Source organism: Saccopteryx leptura, chromosome 11 (genome assembly GCF_036850995.1).
Source record: "Saccopteryx leptura isolate mSacLep1 chromosome 11, mSacLep1_pri_phased_curated, whole genome shotgun sequence".
NCBI classification, from domain to species: Eukaryota; Metazoa; Chordata; class Mammalia; order Chiroptera; family Emballonuridae; genus Saccopteryx; species Saccopteryx leptura.
This window is the reverse complement of record NC_089513.1, coordinates 49,836,461-49,851,996: the sequence shown is the minus strand read 5'-3', so window position 1 is coordinate 49,851,996 and position 15,536 is coordinate 49,836,461. Positions and strand designations below refer to the sequence as shown.

The 15,536-nt window shown below is 39.9% G+C and overlaps 1 pseudogene; it reads left to right on the top strand.

The window, feature by feature from the left end:
- Window positions 1-6,983: 6,983 nt before the first annotated feature.
- On the top strand, window positions 6,984-8,316 carry LOC136383216 (large ribosomal subunit protein uL4 pseudogene; annotated as a pseudogene).
- Window positions 8,317-15,536: the final 7,220 nt, after the last annotated feature.

Sequence of the window (15,536 nt, the reverse complement as noted above, 5' to 3'; positions counted from 1 at the left end):
AACATATCTTACTTTAGTAATTTCCTCTACTTTATTTGGATTGATTCTTGTGGATAATGTTTAATAATGAACTTAATGTATCAGTATAGAGTTGCTAGATTCCTCACCTAGCCCTATTTAAAAAAATAAAACTCAGCAATGCTATTTTTATTTGCTTTATATAACAATTATTTTAGGGAAAATATTAATAATTATGGTTGAAAATTATTTCCCCTTATATAATTTTTTTCTTAAATATAGTTAACTCTACTGAGAAGTATGATAAGATAAATTTCAAAGTTTTTATGACATATAGTTGTACTTTCTGCTAAATAAAAGAAAGTGTGGAATTTTTTTTGGGGGGGTGACAGAGACAGAGAGGAAAAAGAGGGGGACATATAGTTACAGTCAGGAAGGGAGAGAGACAAAAAGCATCAGTTCTTCGTTGGTGACACCTTAGTTCAGTGGTAGTCAACCTGGTCCCTACCGTCCACTAGTGGGCATTCCAGCTTTCATGGTGGGTGGTAGCGGAGCAACCAAAATATAAATAAAAAGATAGATTTAACTATAGTAAGTTGTTTTATAAAGATCTATTCTGCCAAACTTAGTGAAAATCCAACATAAAGTACTTGGTAAGTACAAGTATTGATCGACTTACGACCTATGCAACTTATGACCATTTGACTTTACGACCACAATTGCTAGCCATGACTACGCCATGTCTGGCAGCCCAAGCCTTGCCCAGCTGGGTGTACGACAGTGTGAACCAGCTTCCGGCAGCACTACCATCTTTGTGTGCACCATTTCAACTGTTATCCCAGATTCGATAGAGCAATTTGTGTTTTGTGTCTTGGATATTTTTCATCAAACCCCTCCTAAGATGTCTACCAAGAGGAAATTGTCTTTGTCTACGCCTCAGCCTGCAAAGAAGGAAAGAAAGGCCATCGATCTTGACATGAAAATTAGCGTGGGCTCATCCAACTTTAGCATGGGTTCACTAGCTTGAGTGCAGGGGTGCTGGCTTGAGCATGGGATCATTGACATGATGCCATGGTTACTGGTTTGAGCCCAAGGTCACTGGCTTGAGCAAGGGGCCACTAGCTCTGCTGTAAACCCCTGGTCAAGGCACATATGAGAAAGCAATCAATGAACAAGTATGAAGGAGAAAAGAAAGTGAATGTGATCACACATGTTTATGAAAAAACCAACTCCGGTAACCCCAACTGCTGCCTCAGATGACGACATCAACGATCCGCAGCCAAGCACCAGCAGCCAATAAAATGTTTCGTACATGTTTATATACCCCTTCTATTTTGATATGTTTTGCAATTGGGAAAATATTTCCTATGGTATTGTTTACACCTGTATTTTTGTATGCACCTATATTTTGTAATTTTGTATGTTTTGAAAATATTAAGCCAGTTGTACTGGTAATACAGTGTTTTGCTTAAACCTGACGAATATAAAAATAAGAAACAAAATGGTGTAGAGATGATACAAATGGAATAAAATGAACAAAGGAAATTAAGATATAAAGCAATGAAAGAAAATTATGATAAAATATGACTTAAAGATTTTTATAACATCATTTCACCGTACTGTACATATAGCCTACTCAACTAATGACCAAATCGTGTTACGACCGGTCTGTCAGAACCAATCATGGTCATAAGTCGAGCACTAGCTGTAATTATTATATGCTTTAACTTGCTGTAACTCTGCTTTATAAATTTTATAAAGTAAAGTTACTTCCCTACTTTATAAATCACCATTACTATGGAACTGGTAGGTAGTTAGAAAATTTTACTACTAACACAGATCCAAAAGTGGGCGGTAGGTATAAAAAGGTTGACTACTCGGGCCTTAGTTGTTCATTGATTGCTTTCTCATATGTGCCTTGACTGGGGGCTACAGCAGACCGAGTGACTCCTTGCTCAAGCCAGCAACCTTGGGTTCAAGCTTGTGAGCCTTGCTCAAACCAGATGATCTTGTGCTCTAGCCAGTGACCCCAGAGTTTCAAACCTGGGTCCTCCATGTCCCAGTCCAATGCTCTATCCACTGCACCACTGCTTGGCCAGGCAAAAGGCTGGAATTAAATGTATATCTTGCCCTATTTATTTATTTTTAAAAATTTTTTAAAAATATTTTATTTATTGATTTTTAGAGAGAGGGGAGAGAGAGTAGAAGGGGGAGGAGCAGGAAGCATCAACTCCCACATGTGCCTTGACCAGGCAAGCCCAAGGTTTCGAACCGGCAACCTCAGTGTTCCAGGTTGACGCTTTATCCCACTGCGCCACCACAGGTCAGACATTGCCCTACTTATTTTTAAAAGGGATTTAAATACTAAATTGAGGAGATTAGTGTCTTTTGGTGACATTTGTGACACATGACTCAAATGCTGTTTTGTTTAGACAGTGCTGGAATAATGTCTACTGTCACTCTGCAATGGAACTTTCTGCAGGAATGGAGCTGCTATATCTGTCTATCCAAATAGTAGTCATATGTTGTGGTCCAGCCGTGATGAGTCTATTCCAGGGTCTCAAATGGGAAAAGGTATGAAATTGAATAAATAAATGATAGACAGAGACTTAAAGATATATACATACAGATGGGTTCGGGAGGATGTCACGGCAAACAGTCTCTACTGTTCCTGAGCCGTAACATGGCTGCTCCCAAAGACGCATCCATCTTTATTCAGGGAAAAAACGTGGTCCATTAGCAATTCAATTGTTTCCAAGACAACTCAAAGACAACCCCCACCATACCATTCAAATCTAACTTTACACCAATAAAAAACTAGCTTCCAGCCTCTTCTGGAGAACATGGGTGGGACAAGTGAGAATCAGGTATAGCTCTTTGTTAACTAAGCAGGTGAGGTGGGGGGGGGGGTTAGGCCCAGCACCTCTGTCCCCAAGATATCCAGATTGTAAAAATACCCTGTTTATATTTCAGTCCTCAACAGTCGCATGTAGCTTTTGAATGCTTGAAGCATGGCTAGAATGACTAAGGAACTGGATATTTCACTTTATTTCACTTTAATTAATTAAAATTCTACCTGACATGGTGGCACAGTTAATAGAGTATTGATCTGGGGCGCTGTGATCCCAGGTTCTAAAGTCTGAGGTCACTGCTTGAGTGGGATCATCTGGCTTGAGTATAGGCTTATCAGCTTGAGCACGGGGTCATCAGCTTGAGCATGGTTACTGGCCTGAGCCCAAGGTCGTTGGCTTGAGCAAGGGGTCACTGGCTCAGCTGGAGCCCCCTGGTCAAGGCATGTATGAGAGACAATCAATGAAAAATTAAAGTGACACAACTATGAGCTGATGCGTCTCATCACTCCTCTTCCTGTCTTTCTCATTCTCTTTCTATCTCTAAAAAAATAAATAAAAATTAAATCATGTGGCTACTTTATTAGACAGACTCAATTTGATTTCTTTTTTATTATTATTTTCAAATTTTATTGATTTTAGAGAGAGGAGAAGAGATGAGAGAAAAAAAGGAGGGGTAAAGAGTGGGAAGCATCAACTTGTAGTTGCTTCTATTATGTACCTTTGTTATAAAGTACTGCACCCCAGATTCTGAAAGGCACCGTACCTCACTTCATCGAGTCCACGTAGAGACACCCAGTCCAGATAAGTTTTGAAGAGTTTTATTAAAGGAGGAAATTTTAATATGCCAGCTGCATATGGCTGACACGGGGCATCTACAGGCCCAAATTGTGCAGCCCCCAAAATAGTTCAGGGGCTGCTTATATACCCTTGATCATACACGGGCAGGGGAGAGCATGACATTATGGCACAATCATTTACAAGATTATAACATTTGTCTAGGGCAGTGGTAGTCAACCTGGTCCGTTCCGCCCACTAGTGGGCGTTCGAGCTTTCATGATGGACGGTAGCGGAGCAACCAAAGTATAAATAAAAAGATAGATTTAACTATAGTAAGTTGTTTTATAAAGATTTATTCTGCCACACTTAGTGAAAATCCAACATAAAGTACTTGGTAAGTAATTATTATTATATGCTTTAGCTTGCTGTAACTCTGCTTTATAAATTTTATAAAGTAGTTACTTTATAAATCACCATTACTGTGGAACTGGTGGGCGGTTAGAAAATTTTACTATTTACTAACAGAGATACAAAAGTGGGTGGTAAGTATAAAAAGGTTGACTACCCCTGGTCTAGGGGATACACAGAAACATTAAGACTTTCAAGGTAACACAATCAAAGACATTTACAAATTTTTCAGGGTTCCTCTTCCTTCACTAGCCTAGAGGTATTTTTCTCTCAAGATTTCAGGAAAGGGAGGAACTACAATCAATGCAAGGAGGTATGTAAATTCTGCCTCTTATTGAAAGAGAAGTTTCATAGTAACCTTAATCCTTTCAGAGAACTTAAAACCAAATGATCCTAGTCATCCTTGTAAGTCAGGAGACTTTTACATTCCTTTTCCTCCATTTTCCAAGGAAAGGACAGGAAAGCCTGACCTTTTCTTCCTAGAATATCAATATTAATTTGCAGCTTTTTGCTACCTTACAACACCTTGACCAGGTAAGCCCAGGGTTTCGAACCAGCGACCTCAACATTCCAGCTTGATGCTTTATCCACTGCCACCACATTTGGGATCAGTTTGATTTTTTATTCACTAGTAGTATTTTGTAAGAATAAAATAACTTAAAATTTTTGAGATAGAAAAATTATGTTAAGTTTATACAGCTTCTCTCTGTCTCTGTGTAGTGGATTCTGTTAAAATGTTTTTTAACAGAAAGGAGGCAGTGTAGTACATTGGAACAGGAAGACTTGTGTTCATTTTGCTGTGCTATTAAACAACTTGGGAAAATTATCTCTCTGTACCTATCCTTGCTAGTAAAATGAGGAGTTCATTAGCTTTCAAATTTATATTTAACAATGGAACTATTTTCTTAAGTAAAAAAACCCCCCATGCAGCCTGACCAGGAGGTTGCACAGTGGATAGTGTTGGATTGGGATGCAGAGGACCCAGGTTCAAGACCCCGATGTCACCAGCTTGAGTGCGGGCTCATCGGGTTTGAGCAAGGCTCACTAGCTTGAGCCCAAGGTTGCTGGCTCGAGCAAGGGGTCACTCAGTCTGCTGCAGCCCCCTGGTCAAGGCACATATGAGAAATCAATGAATGAACAACTAAGGAACCACAATGGATAATTGATGTTTCTCATCTCTCTCCCTTGTCTGTCTGTCCCTCTGTCTGACTCTCTCTGTCTCTGCCAAAAAAAAACAACAAAAAAACAAAAAAAAAAACCATGCAGAAACCTCATAGGTAAGACTGGGGTGAAAGTTAGAGGTGGGATGGGATGGGACAATAGAGTCCCGTCCTTTAAGCTATGCTTTTTTTTTTTTTTTTTTTTTTTTTTTTTTTTTTACAGAGACAGAGAGAGAGAGAGTCAGAGACAGGGATAGATAGAGACAGACAGACAGGAACATAGAGAGATGAGAAGCATCAATCATCAGTTTTTTGTTGTGGCCCTTTATTTGTTAATTGATTGCTTTCTCATATGTGCCTTGAACACGGGCCTTCAGTAGACTCAGTAACCCCTTGCTTGAGCCAGCGACCTTGGGTCCAAGCTGTTGAGCTTTTGCTCAAACCAGATGAGCCCATGCTCAAGCTGGTGACCTTGGGGTCTCAAATCTGGGTTCTCCGCATCCCAGTCTGACGCTCTATCACTGCACCATAGCCTGGTCAGGCAAGCTATCCTTTTATCTCTGTAATCCCAACTCCTCCACTATAGTAGAGAGCACAGTTTGCAAAGCACTGCAGTCGATGAAATCCAGAGTTCCTTCCAGCTCTGATAAAGTATGGTTTCAATAGGATTGCACATAGAGTTTTCTTTCTTTGATATCTTCTTGGTAGCAATTCATCTCCAATAGCCAGTCTTCACATGCTTTTTGACCCAACTCAACTCATTAAAGTTGAGTTTGAGAGATACTGAGGATATTCAATAGGGAAAAGATTGTGTTCTCTTAGCTTACCGAAATTGAAACTAAAACAAGAGCTTAATGGACATAGCACGTTGGGGCAGCTCCAAATAATTTTGCATGCAAGTTAAAAAATAGTTATTTGTATTTCCTCTTTGTGAATAGTTTTATAATTTTTATGGACTGAGTTTCATGAAAGAAAACATGATTGAAGTGGTTATATTGGTATTTTAGTGGCTTACTCTGAACTCTGTGGTCAAAAGGCTTGTGCTTGTCCCTCCCTCTCTTCTAGGGAAAAGGAACTCTGATCTGTAATGGCATCCTTCTGTTTATCTTTCCCTTCCTCTCCCCCTTCTCTCTCTCTCTCTCTTTCCCTCTTACAACCTGTGTGGCTCGACTGGTTTGAGTGTTGACCCTGGGCGCTGTGGATAGCTCAGTTGGTCCAAGTGTCAGCCTCAGGTTTTGAGATAGCTCAGTTAATTCAAGCATTGTCCTCCGATGGGGACTGCCTGGTGGATCTTTGTTGGGGCGTGTGTGAAAGTCTGTCTCACTATCTCCCCTTATCTCACTTAAAAAAAATAAAATGGTTCTGGTTAGTAGGCTCAGAGTTAGAGTGTGGGCCCAGTGTGTGGGGGTCCCAGGTTCTATTTCTGGTCAGGGCACACAGGAGAAGCGACCATCTGCTTCTCCACCCCTCCTCTTCCTTTTCTCTCTCTCTCTCTCACTCTACTCCCCTCCTGCAGCCATAGCTTGAATGGTTTGAGCAATTTGGCCCCAGGTGCTGAGGATGGATCCACAGCCTCACCTCAGGTGCTGAAATAGCTCAATTGCTGAGCAATGGAGCAGCAGCCTCAGATGGGCAGAGCATTGCCCTGTAGGGACTTGTTCGGTGGATCTTGGTTGAGACACATGTGGGAGTCTGTCTCTCTGCCTCCATGCTTCTTTGCCTCCCTGTCTCCCTGCCTCCCCATCTCTCCCTTAAAAAAAAGATTAAGAAATATGATGTTGCTTTTCCTGTAGGAGCCACTGGCCTTTGATGAGTGTGGCCTTCTCCTCTCCACGCCATGGTATGTGTTTGTCCCCTGATATCAGTGTACTCCAAAAAAGGGGGAGTCGTCTGGCAAAAATGTCACTTTGCCTGCTGTGTTCAAGGCTCCCAATTGACTAGCTATTGTGAACTTCATTCACACCAACTTATGCAAAGACAGACAGCCCTATGTTGTCAATGAATTGGCAAGTCATCAAACCAGAGCTGAGTCTCTATCCTGGCAGAGCTGTGGCTCGAATTCCCAGAGTTCGAGGTGGTGGGACCCATCATTCTGGCCAGGGTGCTTTTGGAAAGCACCAAAATTTGCCACCATTGGCACTGCAGAGTGAACCCAGCACAGAAGCGACATGCCATCTGCCCTGCCCGGGCAGCCTTGGCTGTACCAGCGCTGGCCATGTCTAAAGGTCATCGTATGGAGGAAGTTCCTGAACTTCCTCTGGTGGTTGAGGGTAGAGTTGAAGGCTACAAGAAAACCAAGGAGGCTGTTTTGCTTCTGGAGAAACTTAGGCCTGGAATGATGTCAAAAAGGTCTATGCCTCTCAGCAAATGAGAGCTGGCAAGGGCAAAATGAGAAACCGTGATATCCAGTGTAGGGGACATTGTATCATCTATAATGGGGACAATGGTATCATCAGAGCCTTCAGAAACATCTCTGGAATTATTCTGCTTAATGTAAGCAAACTGAATACTTTGAAACTTGCTCCTGGTGGGCATGTGGGCCGTCTCTGCATTTGGAATGAAAGTGCTTTCCGCAAGTTAGATGATCTGTGTGGCACTTGGTGTAAAGCTGCCTCCCTCAAGAGGAACTACAACCTTCCCACACACAAGATGCTCAGCATAGACCTTAGCAGAATCTTGAAAAGCCCAGAGATCCAAAGAGCCCTCCGGGCACCACGCAAGAAGTCTCATCACAGAGTCCTGAAGGAGAAGAATCCACTGAAACACCCGAGAGTCATCTTGAAGCTAAACCCACGTGCAAGACCATGCGCTGGAACACATTCTTCACCAGGCCAAGAACCACAAGCTCTGGGCGGATAAAGCGGCAGCAGCACCAGGAGCCAGGTCAGATGAGAAGGGGCTCCAGGCAAGAAGAAGCCTGTAAGTGGGGAAAAAAGGCAAGAAGGCTGTTGGCGTTAACAAGCAGAAGAAGGCTTTGTGGCGAAAAAAGGCTGCAGCTACTAAGAAACCAGAAGCAGAAAAGAAGCGTGCAGACAAGAAATCCACCACAGAAGAAAAGAAGCCTGCAGCATAAACTTCAATTTGTTTTTTCCATTAAGGTCAAATCACATTGGAAAGCTAATTTTGAATAAAAACCTGATGAGAGAAAGAGAGAAAAAGAAGATGTTTTGCTGAGCTGTACACTTCAAACCTTACGGTTTTGTGAACCAATGTCATCCCAATAAATTCAATTAATAAAAAATATAATATGTTTGCTATTACATTATATTTGATATTACATTATACTATGATTTTAAATATATGGATGGGAAGGATGCTTTATTGTCTCTGAGGGCACAATGTTCCGTAGCAAGTTCAGTGCTATGAAAGCTTAAATTAAATAAAACATCTTTCCTCTCTTGGCATTCTTGAAATTCTGCAAGTCAAAAAATATAAAAGAGAGAGAAAACTGAGAAGAAAAGCTTAGGTTTAAAAATGTCATGCATTTTCATTATGCTTGTACACAACCTATCCCAAGGTTGTTCTGTTCTACTAAATATAATGAGATAGCTGTGCCCATACGGTTTTCTCCTTCCTCCTTTACTGTCCCTTTTTTTGCATCTTCAGCTGCTAGCACAGTGCTTCATAAAATATATATGAAGGAACTCAATATGTATTTTTAATGCTAGATTGGAGATGTTTGCATAAAAGTTGAAGGGGATGTAGGAAAGAGAAAGCTTTGACAGAATAAGCTGAAATTTTAGTTGCTAGATACAATATATTAATGTGTCTATAAAGCTTTATAATTTACTAAGGACTGCTACATACAGTGTCTTATTTTTCCTCACAACAACCCTGTATGGTAGATATCATTTTTATTTATTTTTTTTTACTTATAAAGCCCATAAAGGTTAACTGACTTATCTACTGTCTTACCTACAGGCTGAGTCAGGTCTCAAACAATCTCTTTCTCCTCAAATGAAAGAAACAGTTTTCCAAAGATGAGGGTTAACAGGGGAATCAAAACTGCAGAAATATTAAGAGAAATATAATTTTGCAATGACATTCACGATTTTCTTGAGTAAATGTCATTTTAGTGGAACAGAAAGATGGGAAAAACAGTTACATATGGGCAGAATAACCCCACAAGCCATTCTATAATATTGGCTGAATTATAAATGTTATAGTTTCCAAATAATTTAAGGTTGATAAAGTGGTAGAACTTTCAATACTAGGAGAGTTATTAATAGCCCTTTTTTTTTGCACTTAGAAGTAATTATTTTCTGAAATGTTTAAGGGCTACAAATCTGCGCACTATTTCTCTAAGGCAGAGGTCTCCAAACTTTTTACACAGGGCCAGTTCACTGTCCCTCAGACCGTTGGCCACCACATACAGTGCTCCTCTCACTGACCACCAATGAAAGAGGTGCCCCTTCTGGAAGTGTGGTGGGGGCTCGGATAAATGGCCTCAGGGGGCCGCATGCGGCCTGTGAGCTGTAGTTTGGGGACACCTGCTCTAAGGTATTCACAAACATTTGCTGAAAGACATATATTGGTAAGAATTTTATTATGCAAAGTATGCTTTAATTAGAATTTTTCTGATTTGTATGTCACCATCCAAGATTTTCTTGTAATTTTTTCTACTATTCCACAATATATTGCTAAAATATTTGTGAAAATTAGTATTTTATGGATCAAAGATCTAAACATAAGACCTGAAACAATTAAGTACATAGAAGAAGACATAGGTACTCAACTCAGGGACCTGGGTTTTAAAGAGCATTTTATGAATTTGACTCCAATGGCAAGAGAAGTGAAGGCAAAAATTAATGAATGGGACTACATCAGACTAAGAAGTTTTTGCTCAGCAAGAGAAACTGATAACAAAATAAACAGAAAGCCAACTAAATGGGAAATGATTTTTTCAAATGACAGCTCAGATAAGGGCCTAATATCCAAAATATACAAAGAACTCATAAAACTCAACAACAAACAAACAAACAATCCAATAAAAAAATGGGAAGAGGATATGAATAGACACTTCTCCCAGGAAGAAATACAAATGGCCAACAGATATATGAGAAGATGCTCATCTTCTTTAGCTATTAGAGAAATGCAAATCAAAACGGCAATGAGATACCACCTCACACCTGTTCGATTAGCTGTTATTAGCAAGTCAGGTAACAGCAAATGTTGGAGAGGCTGTGGAGAAAAAGGAACCCTCATACACTGTTGGTGGGAATGTAAAGTAGTACAACCATTATGGAAGAAAGTATGGTGGTTCCTCAAAAAACTGCAAATAGAACTACCTTATGACCCAGCAATCCCTCTACTGGGTATATATCCCAAAAACTCAGAAACATTGATACGTAAAGACACATGCAGCCCCATGTTTATTGCAGCATTGTTCACAGTGGCCAGGACATGGAAACAACCAAAAAGCCCATCAATAGACGACTGGATAAAGAAGATGTGGCACATATACACTATGGAATACTACTCAGCCATAAGAAATGATGACATCGGAACATTTACAGCAAAATGGTGGGATCTTGATAACATGATACGAAGCGAAATAAGTAAATCAGAAAAAAGCAGGAACTGTATTATTCCATACGTAGGTGGGACATAATAGTGAAACTAAGAGACATTTATAAGAGTGTGGTGGTTACGGGGGGGAGAGGGGAATGGGAGAGGGATAGGGGGTGGGGAGGGGCACAAAGGAAACAAGATAGAAGGTGACAGAGGACAATCTGACTTTGGGTGGTGGGTATGCAACATAATTGAACAAGATAACCTGGACTTGTTATCTTTGAATATATGTATCCTGATTTATTGATGTCACCCCATTAAAAAAATAAAATTATATAAAAAAAAAAAAAAAAAAAAGAAAATTAGTAGTTTAGAAAACTTTCTTGCCTGACCGGGCGGTGGCGCAGTGGATAGAGCATCAGACTGGGATGCAGAAAACCCAGGTTCGAGACTTCGAGGTCGCCAGCTTGAGCAAGGGCTCAACTGGTTTGAGCAAAAAGATCACCAGCTTTAGCCCAAGCTCGCTGGCTTGAGCAAGGGGTTACTTGGTCTGCTGAAGGCCCACGGTCGAGGCACGTATGAGAAAGCAATCAATGAACAATTAAGGTGTTGCAACGTGCAACGAAAAACTAATGATTGATGTTTCTCATCTCTTCGTTCCTGTCTGTCCCTGTCTATCCCTCTCTCTGACTCTCTCTCTGTAAAAAAACAACAACCAAAAACTAAAAAAACTTCTGTAAATGTCAAATTTTCAGTTTAAAAGTATGCAGCTGCTGTGGTTCTGATAGTCATATATCATTCCCCTCACCTCCCATCTAACATCCCCTACCCAAATATAGCAGAGTGCATTCAACTGATAGAAATATAGTATCTATAGTGGTGAAATGAATACCTGGTGCTTGTCCCCACATCAGTGAAACTTAAGAGATTTCATGTATTGATATATTTTATTTTTGTAATATTCTTAGTATCCTACTTGTAATTTCAGTTGTTAGAGTTTGCTCTAAATCTGAATCTATGACATAATAATTTTATACACAGCCAATAAAAAGGGCCTACAAATGACATGAGAATATAATTTTTCTGTTGAATTTTCAGTATATCTTTTTTTTTTTTTTTTTTAATTTTTCATTTTTCCGAAGCTGGAAACGGGGAGGCAGCCAGACTCCCGCATGCGCCCGACCGGGATCCACCCGGCATGCCCACCAGGGGGCGATGCTCTGCCCCTCTGGGGCGTCGCTCTGTTGCATCCAGAGCCATTCTAGCACCTGAGGCAGAGGCCACAGAGCCATCCCCAGCGCCCGGGCCATCCCTGCTCCAATGGAGCCCCGGTTGCGGGAGGGGAAGAGAGAGACAGAGAGGAAGGAGAGGGGGAGGGGTGGAGAAGCAGATGGGCCCCTCTCCTGTGTGCCCTGGCCGGGAATTGAACCCAGGACTCCTGCACGCCAGGCCGACGCTCCACCGCTGAGCCAACCAGCCAGGGCCAAATTTTCAGTATATCTTGATAAAGTGAGAGATGTGATATAGTGTTCTTGGCACTTGAGTCAACAGTTTAATTCATTCATTAGTTCAATATATATTTATTATATGCCTACTTATCAAGCACTGGGCTGTGTACTAAGAAGACAGTGTGGAACAAGACAGACACAGTCCTTGCCTTCTTGGTCTTATATTTTCTGATTTCCAAATTTACAGAGTATAGAATAGAAGCAAACTGATTAAAAATTATATGTAAAGATAAAAATTGAACAGAAGTCATGTGATTTTGAATGTGAGGACAGAGAGCATCACCTTGCTGTCATTTCGCCCTGCTTTCTTAAAAGGTCACTAGAATGTTGGTTACAGTACTTGCATTTTAATATGGGCCTCACCCTCACCTGGCAACTCATTCCACTAGCAGCTATAAATTGCGAAAGGATAAAACGTTTTCTGTGTGGTGGTAAATTTTTATTTATTTTTAAAATTAAATTTATTGAAGTAACATTGGTTAATAAGATCATATAGATTTCAAGTGTACATTTCTATGATACCTGGTCTGTATAATGCATTGTTTGCCTAGCCCCAAGTGAAAGCATCTTCCATCACCATATATTTGGCCCCCTGTACCCTGTACTAACTCCTCACTCCCTTCCCTTTGATAATTACCATACTATTGTCTGTGTCTATGAGATTCAGTTTTATATTCCATATATGAGTGAAATCATGTGGTTCTTAGCTTTTTCATTAAGCATAATGTTCTCAGGGTTTCTTCATGTTGTTTTAAATGGCAGTATTTCATCTTTTCTTTGGCTGAGTAGCATTCCATAGTATGTATGTACATATCTTTTTTTATCATAGAACACTTTGGTTGCCTCCGTGTATTGGCCACCATTAATAATGCGGCAGTGAACGTAAGGGTGCATACATCTTTGCAAATAAATGTTTTATTTTATAATTTTATTTTTTTAATGGGGCGACATCAATAAATCAGGATACATATATTCAAAGATAACAAGTCCAGGTTATCTTGTCTTTCAATTATGTTGCATACCCATCACCCAAAGTCAGATTGTCCTCTCTCATCTTCTATCTAGTTTTCTTTGTGCCCCTCCCCCTCCCCTTTCCCTCTCCCTTTCCCCCCTCCCCCCTTAACCACCACACTCTTATCAATGTCTCTTAGTTTCACCTTTATGTCCCACCTACGTATGGAATAATGCAGTTCCTGTTTTTTTCTGATTTACTTATTTCACTTCGTATAATGTTATCAAGATCCCACCATTTTGCTGTAAATGATCCGATGTCATCGTTTCTTATGGCTGAGTAGTATTCCATAGTATATATGTACCAAAGCTTTTTTATCCACTCGTCCTCTGACGAACACTTGGGCTATTTCCAGATCTTTGCTATTGTAAACAATGCTGCCACAAACATGGGGGTGCATTTCTCCTTTTGGAGCCGTTCTATGGTGTTCTTGGGGTATATTCCTAAAAGTGGGATAGCTGAGTCAAAAGGCAGTTTGATTTTTAGTTTTTTGAGGAATCTCCATACTGTTTTCCACAGTGGCTGCACCAGTCTGCATTCCCACCAGCAGTGCAGGAGGGTTCCCTTTTCTCCACATCCTTGCCAGCACTTATTCTGTGTTGTTTTGTTGCTGAGCGCCATTCTGACTGGTGTGAGGTGATATCTCATTGTGGTTTTAATTTGCATTGCTCTAATGATTAGTGATGTTGAGCATTTTTTCATATGCCTATTGGCCATCTGTATGTCTTCTTTGGAGAAGTGTCTATTCATTTCTTTTGCCCATTTTTGGATTGGATTGTTTGTCTTCCTGGTGTTGAGATTTACAAGTTCTTTATAAATTTTGGTTATTAACCCCTTATCAGACATATTGTCAAATATGTTCCCCATTGTGTAGTTTGTCTTTTTATTCTGTTCTTGTTGTCTTTAGCTGTGAAAAAGCTTTTTAGTTTGATATAGTCCCATTTGTTTATCCTGTCTTTTATATCACTTCCCTGTGGAGATAAATCAGCAAATATATTGCTGCGAGAGATGTCCGAGAGCTTACTGCCTATGTTTTCTTCTAAGATGCTTATGGTTTCACGGCCTACATTTAAGTCTTTTATCCATTTTGAGTTTATTTTTATGAGTAGTGTAAGCTGGTGATCTAGTTTCATTTCTTTGCAGGTAGCTGTACAATTTTCCCAACAGCATTTGTTAAAGAGGCTGTCTTTACTCCATTGTATTTCCTTACCTCCTTCGTCAAATATCAGTTGTCCATAGAACTGTGGGTTTATTTCTGGGTTCTGGGTTCTGTTCCATTGATCTATATGCCTGTTCTTATGCCAATACCAGGCTGTCTTGAGTACAATGGCCTTGTAGTATAACTTGATATCAGGAAATGTGATACCTCCCACTTTATTCTTCTTTTTTAAGATTACTGAGGATATTTGTGTTCTCTTTTGGTTCCATATAAATTTTTGGAATATGTGATCTATATCTTTGAAGTATGTCATTGGTATTTTAATTGGTATTGCATTGAATTTATAGATTGCTTTGGGTAATATTGACATTTTAATGATGTTTATTCTTCCTAACCATGAGCACGGTATATGCTTCCACTTCTTTGTATCTTTCTTGATTTCTTTTATCAATGCTTTGTAATTTTCCAAGTACAAGTCTTTAGTATACTTGGTTAAATTTACTCCTAGGTACTTTATTTTTTTGGTTGTAATTGTGAAGGGAATTGTTTCCTTAATTTCTCTTTCTGACTGTTCATTGTTGGTGTATAAAAATGCCTCTGATTTCTGAGTATTGATTTTATATCCTGCCACTTTGCTGAATTCATTTATCAGGTCCAGTAGTTTTTTTACTGAGACTTTAGGGTTTTCTATATACAATATTATATCATCTGCAAATAATGATAGTTTTACTTCTTCTATTCCAAGTGGAATGCCTTTTATTTCTTCTTCTTGCCTGATTGCTGTGGCTAGGACTTCCAGGACTATGTTAAATAAGAGTGGTGAAAGGGGGCACCCCTGCCTTGTTCCTGATCTTAAGGGGATTGCTTTTAATTTTTGCCCATTGGGTATGATGTTGGCTGAGGTTTTCTCATAGATGGCCTTTATCATGTTGAGGTATGTTCCCTGTATTCCCACTTTGCTGAGAGTTTTGATCATGAATGGGTGCTGAATTTTATCTATTCTTAATTTTTTTAGGAAGCCCCATACTGTTTTCCATAATTGCTATACCAGTTTATATTTCCACCAGCAGTGAATGAGTGTTCCTTTTTCTCTACAACCTCTCTAACATTTGTTACCTGTCTTGTTGAAAATAGGTATTCTATCAGTTATGTGTTGGTATCTCATAGTTTTGATTTGCATTTCCTTAATGG